Source organism: Camellia sinensis, chromosome 2, assembly GCF_055761805.1.
Source record: "Camellia sinensis isolate YWXY chromosome 2, ASM5576180v1, whole genome shotgun sequence".
NCBI classification, from domain to species: domain Eukaryota; kingdom Viridiplantae; phylum Streptophyta; class Magnoliopsida; order Ericales; family Theaceae; genus Camellia; species Camellia sinensis.
Genome location: NC_138962.1, coordinates 137,529,306 through 137,543,952, shown reverse-complemented (window position 1 = coordinate 137,543,952; position 14,647 = coordinate 137,529,306). Strand labels below are relative to the sequence as shown.

The 14,647-nt window shown below is 35.4% G+C and overlaps 1 protein-coding gene across 5 annotated transcripts in view; it reads right to left on the bottom strand.

Annotated features, from left to right (window-relative positions):
• Window positions 1-634: 634 nt before the first annotated feature.
• LOC114306767 (uncharacterized) overlaps window positions 635-14,647 on the bottom strand; it is a 64,075-nt gene continuing 50,062 nt past the window's right edge. For 3 of the 5 annotated variants that reach the window (XR_014361638.1, XR_014361639.1, XR_014361640.1), the window contains 5 exons: window positions 7,114-7,186; window positions 6,047-6,144; window positions 4,471-4,603; window positions 3,044-3,128; window positions 635-1,291 (listed from right to left, as the gene is read on the bottom strand). The gene's annotated coding sequence lies outside the window, so the exon portion shown is untranslated. Of the gene's footprint in view, window positions 1,292-3,043; window positions 3,129-4,470; window positions 4,604-6,046; window positions 6,145-7,113; window positions 7,187-7,783; window positions 9,947-11,985; window positions 12,076-12,156; window positions 12,945-14,647 lie in introns of those variants that run through there. The other 2 variants (XR_014361642.1, XR_014361641.1) reach the window with 2 other exon arrangements.

Below are 14,647 nucleotides of genomic sequence, written 5' to 3'. Positions count from 1 at the left end.
GTAAATGAACGATTTTTTTTTCCTTCTCCCAAAAACGTAGTTTTTTACAAACTAGCATAGTATAATCTTAAAAAGTTTGCTAGAAGCCCTCACAAAATTTCCAAGAGTTTTGCCAAGTGTGCCACGTCATCCCACTGTTTTGGCAAATTAAGAGTACATCCCAAAATTGCCCCTAAGCAAGATGTCGAGGATTTGGCTTTCTTGCAGATTCCAGATATCTTTAGTTCAATGCATAAAATTGTAACACATTAAAATCTAAAATCAGGAGTCTACAAATGGCCAAATCAATTTAAGTTGAAGATCTCACTGTTTTGGGTTTTAAATAAAGATTTGGTGATGCAAGTCTTTTTACAATCAATTAATCACCTACTTTCATGGAAGAGTGTCCTATTCCTCATATGGAGAGACCAGATGCTCAGAGTCAACATTCTTCCTATAAGCAGAACATATTAAAGGGCTCTCGTGTTCAAAAAAAATATTAAAGGGCTCTTCTAATGAATTGCTTTCTAAAAACAGTTCCTGCAAAAGCAATTTCAAATACTAACAGTACGAGTAATCATACACAAGCACTTTCAACATTCCAAAAACACAACCAACAATAGAGAGAGAGAGAGAGAGAGAGAGAGAGAGAGCATTTTGAAAATTTTAAATACAAGACTATCACCAATATATTCGCCAAAACATGTGCTACATGACTAAAATAAATGAATGAAATCACCCCCACAATTCAACCACGAACTAAATCCAACATAATACTCCTACAAATAGATCAACCGCCACATCTCAAATCCTGAACATAAATCCAAATATAAACTTCCTACAAAATAGTTACACAGACGCATCTAGTCACACACACAACAGACAGAAAATGGACATATCTGACACCATAATCGGAACACCAAAGATTTGGACAATAACTGACCCTTCAAGCTCCAAAGATCCGCCCATTTCCACATCCGCCCATTTCTATTCCGCAATTAATCCTTTGATGAAGGGTTGACATCTGAACTGTTCTCTTTCTGGCTTGGAGAATGCATTGAAGCACGCAATTGTTGTGAGTGCTGCTCCTGCTGCTGTTGCTGCTGCTGAAGTTTTATTTGAATTTTATTTGAATTCTGAACACAAGCTTCGCGGAGGGATGGTCGACCCTCAAGCCCCAAAAAAACTTGCATAGAACTCCAGAGCTTTCACCCGTTACAAAACTACCATCATAGACTAAGAAGCACGACCACTTATAAGGTGTCATGTCTATGTCGAACACTGACAACACGTGTCGCGCACACGTCCAATACTGTCATTTTTTTTAAACCCGAACACAGTTAAGACACTGACAAACACATTACAAGTTTGAAGAAAATAACTTGAAAACAAAAACGTAGATTTATACCTACTAATTCTTCCTCTTTTAGAGTTTAGGAATTAATGTGATATTTTTTTTATCATCATTAGATGAAATATTCATATATATATATATAAACATAAATTAAATATAAAAAAAAACCCCATATTTAGTGCGTGTCACCCATTTGTCATGTCAAGCATTTGTTTCCTAAATTGTTGTGTCAGCATGTCCAAATTGTGCAGCGTGTCCATGTCTGTGCTTCTTAGATTGTAGCTAAGTCACAAAAGGAAAACTGTGCTCTTTATTACATCCATTGAGGAAGACATACAAGAGAATACTAGAAATGATTTTATTTGAATATTGAAAATAAGATTCAAGGACAGGTAACTGAACCTCTAGCCCAAATACAGTATATATAACACTCCACAGCTCTCACTCCTGTTCTCTGACAAGACCTATGTTACATGGACTCTATCACTTCTACTATACCATGTCCACCAGACATTACAAGCATAAGGATTGGGGATATGTGTCCAACACCATAGTATCCAATTTCACTACTTGGATCAACTAATTTTATATTATGTTTGAAGAATATACTTACATTTGCTAGTACAGAAACATTTCTAACTTCTCACACGAATGAGAGACATAGGGCTTGTTTGGTTTGAATTTGAGAGATGAGTTTAGAAAAAAAAAAATTCAAAAATTGTTTGGTTTGACATTTTTCTCAAAAAATTTTCAAAACCACTCTCTCTCTTACACATCAATCAATTACTTTTCTCTCTCCTCTCTCCTTCTCAATCACTTTTTTTCTCACACACATCTACTAAATTCTTCCAAAATATCAAATCATCCCAAACTTTTACAAAAAATTTATCTCTCAAAATATACAACCAAACAAACCAAATTTTTTTTTAAAACAACTCTCCCAAATTTTTTTCAAAAACAACTCTCCCAAAAACAAACCAAACAAGCCCATAAATTCCATATTTTTCCTAAATCTCATTTAATTTGAAATACATTTCCAAATAAATTGGGTTTAAAAATATTAAACAATATGATTTATCAAAAATATATATATATATATTAAACAATATGCAATATATACATGTTTAAGACATGCCCCTGTATCCATACCTACCTTTTAACTGCATATCCTAATATCCTACGATTTAGTTTAAGAAGATCTGACGCTTGGACACACAATGAGTCCATGTAACATAGCACAAGAGCCAAGACTACTAATTGAACTCTTTATTACACAAGGACAAAGTCAACTATTCACAATTGTCTCCATTCCCGTAGGTCTTCCAAGTCTTTTACATATTTATTTTCAATGAAAATTTTATTACCTACATACACCTGCACCAACAGAAAAGAACCTATTGATGTCTCTAATTGGGGTATAGTATAAGGGTATTGTTGAATTAATTACGTTACGTCTCCCATTGTTAGATAATATACAAGGCCAACATGTCCATTTTATGCAAAATCTATAGGTTCTTGACAAAGCATATATTATCAAACTATGGCTAAATGGCCATGATATTTTACATTTTTTTTTTTTTTGACAAGTCTGAATGACCATGATACTGCCTCTTCATAAAAACTACAATTTAGGATAAAAGCAAATATATGAAAGAAAAGTAATTACAACAAAAGAAACTCCTAGCAGGAGTTTAGGAAAAGTACCCTTACCATCTTGCAAGTGAACCTGTTGCTCCATTGTTTGCAAACGCAGCTTAAGTTCACTATTTTCTGCAGTCAAGCCATTTGTATCTCTCTGTTCATAGCAAACCCACAAGAAAATAGTGATATCCATACCATAATCCATAATATGTTATATACTAGAATTTTTCAAATACTCTCTCTAGAGAAATTGACAAAAAAAAGAAGGTTTTTTTGTTTTTTTTTTTTTTGTTTTTATAAGCAACAGGGAGAATTGTATTAAAGAATGTGCTGAGGGAACACACCCCTATACAAACAACAAAAGGAAAATAAGAGAAGAAATATAAAAGATTTACCCAACACCCTACTGCAAAACAATAACACAAAAACAAGTCCCACCAACTACAATGCTTCAATATAGTGCCAACTCCACAAAAGGTTCTTTGTTGGCTTACAACATTGATTCCATTTGGTTCCACCACCTTTACCAATTAGCAAATGAGAACTGATATCCAGATGCTCTCTTGGAATTTTCTCTAAAAATGTCCATAAAGGCAAATATAAATAAATAAAAGCACTAACAGGCTTCTTCCCTAATATACTATCCTCGACTAAACAACCATCCTTGGACTTTACGATTCTATGGCCCACTATATGGTCTCTCATCTTGTGATCATCATAATTCACTGATCATTGAATCCTCAAAAGTTCTCTTTCCTTCCTAGAGGACACTTTACCCTCTTTCTTCAAAACCTTCTTAACCTTCTCCCTCAAAGGTTTAATTTCCATGGCAACAGTGACCATTACACTAGTCGATACAGTAATTTAAAACCATGCTTCTGATACCTCACTGGGGCCTTCACATTTTGCCCAATGGTCTTCAGATCCCTTCCTTCCACCCCCATACAGGATGAAATCCAGAAGCATCTCTGCCACACCTATGTACCCATCACCATACTTAAAGACTCTGGAAGGCAAACCCTGCTCTCTCCTCAGACTCTAGACGGCAAATCCCGCTCTCTCCTCTGCCTCTGGGAAGCCCTAATCTCCACAAATCTCTCCCCTTTGTTTTGGCGACTCGACTCCAACAATCCAGCTTCCTATAACCACTCTCAAACTCCTCAAGAAACCCAATCTTCTCTGCCCCTGACAAGCCACATCCAATTTTTGCCAAGCCAATTAATCTTGAACCCCAACAGAATTAGTGATCTCAGAAAACCCTGCCCCATTTCTGCCACCACCACCCTACTCCCATCATTCCTATCTCCGACTAAACAAACAATTTTAACCCTAGCTACAAAATCCTCCTCGTGGTTAGAAACTCAAATTTTTTTTGCAATCCAACAAGAAAATAAATAAGCTAGATCATGTACTCAACAAAATGACTTGCTATAAGTCATACAACCTGTCACTAAGACCAAACATTTAGGCATATTATGTGGCATGGCAGAATCTACCTGCAACAGGGTCAATTGAGCAGACAATGAGGTTGCTTCAGTTTGTAGGGTTTGAACTTTTCTTTCAAGCTCAGCTATGTACCTTTTCTATCTTTCCTTTGACCTAGCAGCTGACTGCCGATTTGCCCAAATCCTATCATAGTAAGAAAATAAATTTGAGAATGATGTAAACCAGTCACACGATCCATGGGTTAGGCAGAAGCAATAAAAACAAAAACACATAAATAAAAAAGGATAACACGAGTTACACAGAATACGTGTTCATTTATAGCAATAATACAATATAAAAAGAGTTCTGTCATAGAACTAAATTGCATGCAAGTAAGAATTGGCATTGACCATCTACAAGAAGCACAGTCAAGGAATAATGGAAGAACAAAAATAAGGATGTATTAACAAAGCTATTAAGAGCAAAAATAAGGATGTATTGACGGATATATCACAATCATGTATCAAATATAGCAAAACATGGAAACTTTAAATGAAGTTTATGAACGTATTAACAAAGGTATTAATGCATAATTTGATGGAGAATATTGCAAATAAAACATTTTTCAGATGACATTGCTATGCATATATATAAAAACAAAGCATCCATTGAGCTGTGCATTCAGATGACATTGCTATGCATATATATATATATATACACACATATATACACGCATAAGTACAACAGCCATTACACGTTCGTCAGAAAAATATAAGGAAAAGGGGAGAAAGATACTCCTATGACAACAGTTATAATATTAAAAACCACATGACCAAAACACACGAATGCATAAAATCTAGTAGTTTTTCATTTCAAGGAAACCAAAAATGACCATGTAACAAGAAATATGCTGGAAATCTTTTTCTTTTTCCTTCCTTTTTTTTTTTTTTTTGTGGCTCCCTACAAAGTGATGGATGTCTACATTAAAATGCAACATATATTCTCAATGAGACCATTCAAATTCCAGGAAATGCCGAACAGGTCCTAGTTGGGCTCAATGTTACAACATTCTAAGACATTATTGACAACAATTTCACTTCTGGATGAACTTAAAGAATTTAGATTTTGTTAAATTAGAAATATGCCAATTAATGGGTTAGCACCCAACTCAACTGCTAAAACAATCTATTTTTAAACTAAATAAGGGAGAACACGACAATCTTGAGTAATCAAACAAAAAAATTCGCCTTTAGATTGTAATTTTGCAAACTTCTCTTATTATGGTTTTCTACAAATAGGTCACACATGTTGAACATACAAGTCAATCAGAATAAAAACTTGTCGTGCCTTTATTTCTCAACTGCAGAAAGTTATTCCTGGTGCAACTCGATCAAAAAAAATCAAACAATTTGAGCATGCATCACATGTGGCATATAAATGCAAGTCTCTAATAGAGATTGAACTACAAATTACACATACCATATCCATTATAGTTATGGACAGAATTATTACAGCCAGTATGCAGCATATTCAAGATACTCAACAAGTAATTTAGGCAAGAATCCGAGTGTCCTTGCCATGTAATTCTCAACCAACAAATAGACTGGCTGCATAAATGTGTTCAGCTATACTAGTGGGTGTCCTTACCAACAAGTTTGATGTCAATGTTCTCCACCAACCACTATGTCCCATCTTTCGTGAATCCCACATAGCTTGTGTCAAACTCCTTTTTCCACATAAGTCATCTGTAAGTAATACATAATTTAGCTCATTAGTGCAGCAAAACTTCTACCCTTGAATTGGAGTACACAAAAAGGGTGACCAAACATTGAAGTAGTAACAAATAAGGTGGTCAACAATTTTGCAGAGCAGAAAGTACAGTACAAGAAACAACCATCTGTTTAACATCGGTTGTATTTTACGCAGACTTTCTTTTTTAACTTCTTTTGTTTTTTTTTTTTTTGTCAGTTGTTAGTTGTTAAATGAGCACCCTTGGTGAGTTGAACCCCCAACCTCACCCTTGCAAGCACCTAAGAGTTGCACCCATGTCACTAGGCCACAAGGCCATCAGCGCTTGATTTTAACTATTAATACTGATGTATACCTTACTATTTAACCAGGATTCTAGGAATAAAAACATCACCCAACAGGCTGTGGCATACCTCATGAACCATATATTCCCTTTCGGATTCTTAAATTTGAGCCTAAAAAGGCTATCTCTACCAAAATCTCCTATAATTTCATAGAGTTCAATAAGTTTTTATGGGTGTCTACTATGTCCATATACACTTGAATTGGAGCAGACTAGCACTAGTAAGACTGTTGAAAGCCGCAACACATTTGTAGCCACACAGGCTCAGCTGAAACAAACTTTTAGAATGTCACTAGCATTAGGCTTTCAACCAAATATGGAACTTCAATAAAGACTATTGTCCATGCGACTCACCCTATTTTTCTATATTAAATTCTTACATGAATTGTAATAAAGCATTCTCAGTTAACCTCATATAGTAAAAAATGATAACACGGACCAATTGAATTAACTTCCACAACACTTTTAGTGGTATTATATGTCCAACTGAAACAATTTCATTCCAAATCAACATAGTTGACAAGTAGTAAATACCCCAGAACTCAAGACTTCCTTGAAGAGCATAACCGAAACATGGTCCACACATACAATCATTCTGCAAAACTAAATGTCATGTATTTACCTGTCAGTGTTTAATGTTCTGAAAAGCACACGACGTACTCCCATGGGAATATGTAAGGATTTCATAACTTCAGCTGAGAGAGAGAGAGAGAGAGAGAGAGAGAGAGAGGGTCATAATTTAATCACCCAATTTTAGAAAAACATGGAGAACATTAAATACATAATAGCTACTCTATAAAGTAAACCTGGATAAGCACTTATCAGAATGCCCCTTATTGTTAAGTGAGTATTTATATGAGATGGTGAGTAAATTTACAATTATATATATAGGCATTATATCATTCAGCAAGCATTTGTTTAAATGAGGGACCTTCTATGTGAAACTTTTTGACTGTTAACTTTCACAATAAATTCCTATCAGTAAAGGGCTATGGCCAAAATCCCCTTTGTATTATTGTTGTCCAACATTATTGCTTTCAATCTCTTTGCTAAGAACACCAAAATCTTACCAATTAATGTGTATTATTCAACTAATAGAGCAAGCAACAACGAGGTGGAAAAAAGGCATGTTTCCAATCATATGCAAAGAAAAATACTGCAAATGGCTACCAGTTATGCTCTTGTCTTTTAGAAACATCAACAAATTATAGAGAAGGAAACAAGGAAAGTAAAAAAGAAAAAAGAAAAATTGTTTTCTATCAAATGTAAAGCAATGTACTGTAAATGGATACCAGTTATATTCTCATCCCTTGGAACATCAACTAACATCAACTAACGATGTTAATACAGTAGCCAATACAGTGGCCAATACAGTAGGGAATCCAGTAGCAAAGGACCTTATAGTCCTACTACCAGTGATATAAATTTTGTAGTTTAAAAGGTATTTGACAACTCAACATTCTTTACCTTCCAGTGGATGAAAGATCCATGGGAAATTAAAAGGAGGTATTTGACAACTCAACATTCTTTACCTCACTTTGATCAGTACAGATACATTTATGAGCAGATCCTTGTTGATATTGCCTCTGTCGACTTCAAACATACTCTTGCTGAGCCCAATCCCACCGCAAGTCCCATTAATTACAGCAAAGCTACTATCCAGCAGATTTTACCGATGCCGGCTTGGGGCATGCATCCTCATGTTACCCGTACCCTTGAGATTCGAAATAAGGAATCTCGTTACAGCTACTGGGATTATATTAATGCTTTTTCTCAAGTATTTTATTATATGAATCCCCCACGGAACCATTCTTGGTTCATCCGTGTCCTTCCAGAACTTTTACAAAACGATCTCCCAAACTGGTTTCTCGTTTGGTGGGATAAGTTTGGCATTCAAATTGATGCTTTTCCAGAAGATGTTCGCAATGCATTCAAATGCATTCAAAGAATGGCAAATTGCATACAGTCACCTTCCAGGATATAAGGACATATCTATGTCCAAATCTACAGTTCATTTTGTAATCCGCTTCGGAATCCCTTGGATTTGGAAGTGGGATTTTCAATGTGATTTTCAGAATAAAATTCCCCGTTTAAAAAGAGTTTTCTTTTCTAAGTGGTGGAATAAGATGGATGATCCAAAACCCCATCAAGAATTGCTCCAGAAAATTAAAGGTCATACTCAGGCCTGCTGGGATACTACTCCTAAGCTTATCCTAGCTGCACCTACAATCTAGAATCCATTTGTCCAAATTCAAAATGAATTGCGACAAAAATATCCCGTACTTTCAGAACTGGAATTAGTCATCAAAAGCATGGACTACATGAAAGAACAATTTCTCCAGTCCTTTAACCGTGATGATACTAGCATAAAATCTGGTACCAGCCACGGCGATCCAGATGAAGGTCATACTGATCCCTATGAGGATGAAAATGAGTTTATAGTACTGGCAGGTGAATCACAAGAGCCAGCTGATGCCGATCCAAATTTTGGAGATTTTTGGGACTTACTCACAGGATTGATTGTCGACAAGATGAGCCAAGAAAAAGACAAGAAAGGAAAAGGAAAAGAGGAATAATGCTCCACTTTGTCCTCCATTAATCCAACATCACTTTCCAGCTCCATATCACGACAAATCTACTTTCGGCTAAAGTAGATTCTTAGTCCATCCATCATTACAGCTGGCTATCAGCTGTCTCTCTCTCTACCGACACCAAGAGATAAGGGAATCCCGAGAAGATAAGACGATCGACCCCAAAGCCAACCAGGACACGCCACTTGTCTTGCTCATCCTTATCCATTATCTTTTATTGTATTATACAAGGGATGCCTCACCCTTGTTGAAGGCACGCTTTGAATTTTTAAGTTTTTCAGTATTTTCTCCCTCCCTCTCAGTGTAATTTTCTTTCAACCGTTTGAAGTATAATAAAAGCATAGTTGCAGTACTGGTTGTAAGTATTTCTTACTCTTCTTTTAATGTATGTCTGTATCTACTCTTGTTATATTAAATGATATATTAGCTTTTCATATTGAAAGAAGAAATAATTTTTTAAACAACTTTTTATCTATTTGGCCGAATGACCCTTGAGGTCTCCAGCAATTAGAAGAAACTAATCGACAGATTAACCAAGTCCAGTTGCAAATCCAGGAACAATTCTGCCTCTTGGCTACGGCCGTTAGGCCTCCCCTTCCAGCACAGTAGACCACGAGACCATAGATGTCATAATTAGGATAGAATAAAATAAAACTATGATTAATAATTATTCTTGGGTTAGTGCTTAATGATGGGTAGTACAGTGTTAGGGTTAGTGGGACGTCACCCAAGTCGCGTAGAGTCAGACCGTTAGCAGTGATTGCGGTTAGGTCCTTCTCGTAAGCCGTTGACAGACGTGCTAGCTTTATCCTGTGTCAAGCACCATTATTGGTATCAGAGCCAAGTTTAATGTTGGTTATAGTTAGTTTTATTTTATTTTAATTATACATTTATGGTCATCATACAACTCTATGACTACCACTCCTGCAGACGATGTTAATACAGTAGCCAATACAGTGGCCAATACAGTAGCTTCTACATCAGAAGCCAGAGAATTAGTTGCTTATCAAGATGTCAGGGAGGCACTTGATAAGTGGACCATACCAAAAGTAAAACCAGATACCATCTATAAGATAGGTATGCTTGATTTCTCCAGCCGACGAATCATCAAGACCTTTGAGCATGCAGCCTCAGTCCAGAATAATGATGAACTTATGTATTTAATACAACTTCAGGATCTTTATCCTTTCTTACAGAAATACAAATATGTCCATATAGGACTTGTCCAGGTTGGTTTTAAGCCTCTAACTCTTTTAGGTCAAAATACCAGTATCCAGTGTACACTACGAGATGATAGGTGTACTAATTGGAGAGCTTCGCTTATGGGAGCCATAGAAACCAGCCTAGCTCATGGTCCAATATATTTTGACATATATCCCAACCTGTGTATAGCCCTATCAGATCAAAACCTATCTAAGGTTTTAGAACTGAGAATCTTATCTCATGGTTATGAGTACCTTCCAGAGTCACCACCTTTTACAGTAATACCTAGAATTTATTTAAAGGTTTTATCAATTTTAAATCCTTATATTAGAAAGCAGAGTGATCAAGGTCACACAGTGCTTATTGACACCAATCTTTACAGTAGTCAAGTTGCTGTTCCTAAAATGATTGAATGGGAAAAAATTACTTTTCCAGAAAAATGACAAATAACTAATGCTGTTCCTCCTAGACCAATTGTTCGACACAATTTGGATGATTTTATACAGACAGAAGGAGGTAATGTTTACCTTCGTTTCCAATGACCTCAAAGGCAATTATCCAGAAGTATGTCAACCGCCAGTATCAGATCTACTCCCTCTTTTAGAGAAGCATATAGGGTAGACTTTCCTAAGTCATCCAGACACTCTAGTGCTGAACCTGTAGAATCTGTCATACAAGGTATGCCATCCAGACCACCAAGTAATCCAGACCACATTGACCCTATGGATCCAGTTGTCCAAGGATTACAATTTTCAACCAATAGAATCCCACATGGTATTTATGAATCTAGGGAATCCAGTAGCAAAGGACCTTATAGTCCTACTGCCAGTGATATGAATTTTGAAGTTTAATGGATTTTAGTCCCGGTAGTGAAAACAGGAAAATCCTAAATCAGGATTTCTACCAGGAAAAATATGCAAAATTCAGAGAATGGTATTTTCCAAATCACACTCCAGAACAATTAACAGAAACTAAAATCCAGTACTATAAACATCTGACAGAAAACCAAAGGCTTCAACTTTTTCCATTATGGTTTATGGAACGTGGTAATATATCAAATTCACAAATAAATGTCTTAGAAAATATTAAAAAGAATTGGGTAACTACTGATGGCAATATTATTACGTCAGTACATCCTCCTGCAAAATCTTTAGAATTACTTCCAAGTGATTCTATTACCAGCCAACCCTTAGTTATTACTGCTTTTGTAGAACCTCCTGCAAAAAGCACTAATGCAGTGACAGTTAAAGAAATTGTTCCCATTCTAAAACAGAATAATTATACTAATCTTTTCTGTCAAACTATAGAAAAACAGTTAACCAGAATTGAAGAAACAGTTGTTCATATTAAGGACACCTGTCACTTCTAACCAAAAACTCCAGACTTACAACATGTAGCTTTTAAGCCTACTCCTACAGAAACAAATTTTAACTTAAAACCCAAAAAAGATAATATAGAATTTATGGATACTCTTTTAACCATGTCCAGTTGCAAATCCAGGAACAAATCTGCCTCTTGGCTACGGCCGTTAGCCCTCCCCCTCCAGCACAGTAGACCATGAGCCCATAAATGTCATAATTAGGATAAAATAAAATAAAACTATAATTAATAATTATTCTTGGGTTAGTGCTTAATAATGGGTAGTACAGTGTTAGGGTTTTGTGGGACGTCACCCAAGTCGCGTAGAGTTAGACCGTTACCAGTGATTGCGGTTAGGTCCTTCTCATAAGCCGTTGACAGACGTGCTAGCTTTATCCTGTGTTGGTATCAGAGAATGGTTCTGGAAGGATCTGCAAGGATCAACAAGGATCTGCTCATAATTGTATTTGTACTGATCAAAGTGAGGTAAAGAATGTTGAGTTGTCAAATACCTCCTTTTAATTTCCCATGGATCTTTCATCCACTGGATATCTGTATTTTCAATATAGAGGACTGTTTCCTTAGTAATTAAATTCTGGACATACGGTACTGGAGGAGCAAGAAGGACATCTTTAGCCGTGTGGCTAGATTCCCCTTTTTTACTGGAAGAGGCATATAAGCCTGGAAATTCTGTATGATAAGGGTTTGAGCCCCTGCCACCGCCCCTTCTGCCTGGGCCTCGGCCTCTATTCTGTATTATTTGAACCCTGCAAATATTCGCGGGTTAGAAAGTCTAGAAGAGAATTAGTTTCTCCTTTGATATATTCAATATCAAAATCAAATACTGAAAGTTGGCCCTGCCAGGTGGCAAAATTTTGTTTTTGAGCCAGGTTTTTAACATCTTTTTTAAAAATCTGTTTTGCTGCTGAACAATCAACTCTTATTAAAAAATGTTGATTTAAAAGATCATCCTGAAATTTTAAGACACATTTAACAATAGCTAAACATTCTTGTTTAATTGTAGGATAATTTTTAGCAGCTTGATGCCAAATTCCAGAAGTAAACCTTAAAAGTTCTTCTTTGTTACTGTTGGGATTAAATTGTTTAAGTATACTGCCATAACCTAAGTTAGAGGCATCAGTTTCTACAATTTTTTTCCATTTTGGATTTGGTAAAGAAAGACAAGGTAGAGTTTTGACTCTAGCCTTAATCTTTTGAACAGCTTCTGTATGTTCTGGACCCCATGGAGGAGGATTTTTACGAAGTCGAGAATATAAAATAGTTGCATCTATAGCAAGGTTAGGATAGTAATCATGGATATAATTTAAACTTCCTAAAAATCTCTATAATTGAGTTTTGTCTTTAATTTCATCTGGAAATTTAGATGCAAATTCCATGCTCCTGTTAATAGGGATAATAGTACCATTATGAATATTATGGCCTAAAAATCTTATTGTAGTCTGAAAAAGTTGCATCTTAGAAGCAGAAACAACTAAATCATTCTTGATGATAACATGCTTAAATATATTAAGATGTTTCATATGTTGATCAATTGATGAGGAAAAGATTAAAACATCATCGATGTAACAAATTGAAAATCCTGTATAAGGATTAAAAATATCATTCATAATATGCTGGAACTCAGAAGGTGCATTTTTTAATCCAAATGGCATAACATTCCATTCAAAATGCCCAAAGGATACTGTAAAAGCAGTTTTGTATCTGTCTGCTTCGGCGATTTGGACTTGCCAATATCCTGATTTCATATCAAATTTAGAAAATATGACTGCATCCTGAAGACGATCTAAAAGATCTTTTTTATTGGGAACTGGATACCTTATCCATTGTAAGGCTTCATTAAGAGGTTTCTAGTTAATTACCAATCTTGGCACACCTCTTTCGATTTCTGCATTTTTATTAACATAAAAGGCTGTACAACTCCAAGGAGATCTACTGGAGCGAATGAGTTGTTTCTGGAGAAGAGTATTAATTTCTGATTTACAGAGTTCTAAATACTCTTTTTTCATTTGACTTGGTCGAGCGCGAGTAGGGATTTTCCGCTCATCATAACCTGGTTCATAAGGAAGAGAAACTATGTGTTTCTTCCTACTCCAAAAGGCGTTTGGAATATCACTGCAGATTTCATGTTGAAATTCTTGTTCAAGTGATTTGACTTTTTGCTGGAAAGAAGACTGGTGAAGTCGTTGTTCTGTAGTTAAAAAGCTAATCTCCTTTTGTAGGAAATTAATTTGTTTTTCTTTGAAATTAACTAGATCCTTAATCAGATCTAATTCTTTAGTATAAGGTTCTGTAATGAACTCAAAAATAATCAGTTGATTATTTAAGGTTGTGTGTATACCAATAGAATCAATTTTAGAAATTGGCATAAGTAAACACAGAAAAGGTGTTCCTAGGATTATAGCCTGGGACATGTTTTTAATAAGAACAAAAGAAGTCGGAAGACATAAGCCTTGATTACAAATTAATACTTCTGGAAGTTTATACTGAATGTATAAAGAATTACCACTTGCACTGGTAAGTGATTGAGTTGTTTTATGAAAGTATTTAGTAGGAATTAATCCTTCCTAAATACAGTTCATATCCGCTCCACTATCTACAAGGGCGATGGCATCTTTTATAATAAAATTTGGTTTTATCATAAAAGTGATTCTGATATACCATTTCTGAAAAGTAACTGTATTCATGAGCATGAGATAATCAGGCTCTTTTGATTCTGAAATAGAAGTAGATTCATTAATTTGGATTCCTTTTTCCCTATCCTGGAGTTTACTATTAATCTTCTTAATTTCAGAATTAATAGTAATATTAGAATTTTGTAAATGTTTAATTTCAATTTTTAAAGCATTTACTTTCATTTTTAAATCCTGGATTGTTAAAGGTTTTTCTTCGGGAACAAGTTGAAGTCTTTGAAAAACTTCTTTCATACTGTAATGTTGAGGAGGAAGAATTTCTTCCTTCTTCTGATGCTGTAAACATAATTCT